Below are 1,331 nucleotides of genomic sequence, written 5' to 3'. Positions count from 1 at the left end.
ATTTTTTAAAATTAAAATAAAATAAAATTGGGAGAGAGATGATTATGAATTACGGGATGCTAATACATAAAATAGAACATCTACATAGTATTTAGAAAACTCCCATCGCCGAAACACACATTAAGCAGCATGGGTCTGTAAAAACAAACAAGGGTTTTTTAAACATACATTAATGAAGTTTTTGTGTTAATATCTGTATGTTTTTATGTTTGTCAATAGTAATAACCATTTATTTGCCAATATGCCTTCAAAAATAAATAGATTTTAAAGTTGATCCGACATTTTGATTTTTTTTTTTGGTGGGGGAGGGGGAGAAAGGAGGGATAAAACATAAGTAATTTTACTTTTTAAAATGTTTTCATTAGTTTTAATCCAAATTCATAAGTCTGCTAATTTTAAAGGTTGTACCTTAGTATTAAGTTGGTTAGAATCTGTACAGATGACCAATTAAGAGAGAAAATGTTTTTCTGCCAGTAAAGGAGTTGCACAAGGGGTTGTATTGTAATTAAGTTTATAATGCAAGATAATGACGCAAAGCTATACAGTTTTTATTCGAAAGATTTTTTATTTGGATAAACCGTTTTTTATAACTTTAAAACATCCATACCATACGTTTTAAAGTTGCTACATTGAATTTCTCGCCAGAGTTGGTAAAAATCGTTGTTTGTGTACAATCGATTTTGACTATATTCTTGAAAAAAATTTACAATATCAATATAATTCATAAATTAATAATGTATAAATTCATCGAATAAAACAATATCAAAGAAACGAAAAATTTCTGTATATATGATATCCACAGTGTGATGTGTTTCTCCTTTTTCGTCTTTATATTAAATAATAAAGTATATTTAGCGTTATATTAAATATACCTCATATTTAACAGTATATTAAATATACTTTATATTTAACGGTATATTAAATGTACTTTATATTTAACGGTATATTAAATGTACTTTATATTTAACGGTATATTAAATGTACTTTATATTTAACGGTATATTAAATGTACTTCATATTTAACGGTATATTAAATATACCTCACATTTAACGGTATATTCAATGTACTTTATATTTAACAGTATATTAACTATAACTTATATTTAACGTTATATTAAATATACCTTATATTTAACGTTATATTAAATATACCTTATATTTAACGCTATATTAACTATACCTTATATTTAACGTTATATTAAATATACCTTATATTTAATGTTATATTAAATATAAGGTATATTTAACGTTATATTAAATATACCTTATATTTAACGGTATATTAACTATACCTTATATTTAACGTTATATTAAATATACCTTATATTTAA

Source organism: Halyomorpha halys, unplaced genomic scaffold, assembly GCF_000696795.3.
Source record: "Halyomorpha halys isolate HHAL.00 unplaced genomic scaffold, Hhal_1.1 Scaffold844.1, whole genome shotgun sequence".
Taxonomy (NCBI): Eukaryota; Metazoa; Arthropoda; class Insecta; order Hemiptera; family Pentatomidae; genus Halyomorpha; species Halyomorpha halys.
Note: the sequence above shows the minus strand (reverse complement) of the source record.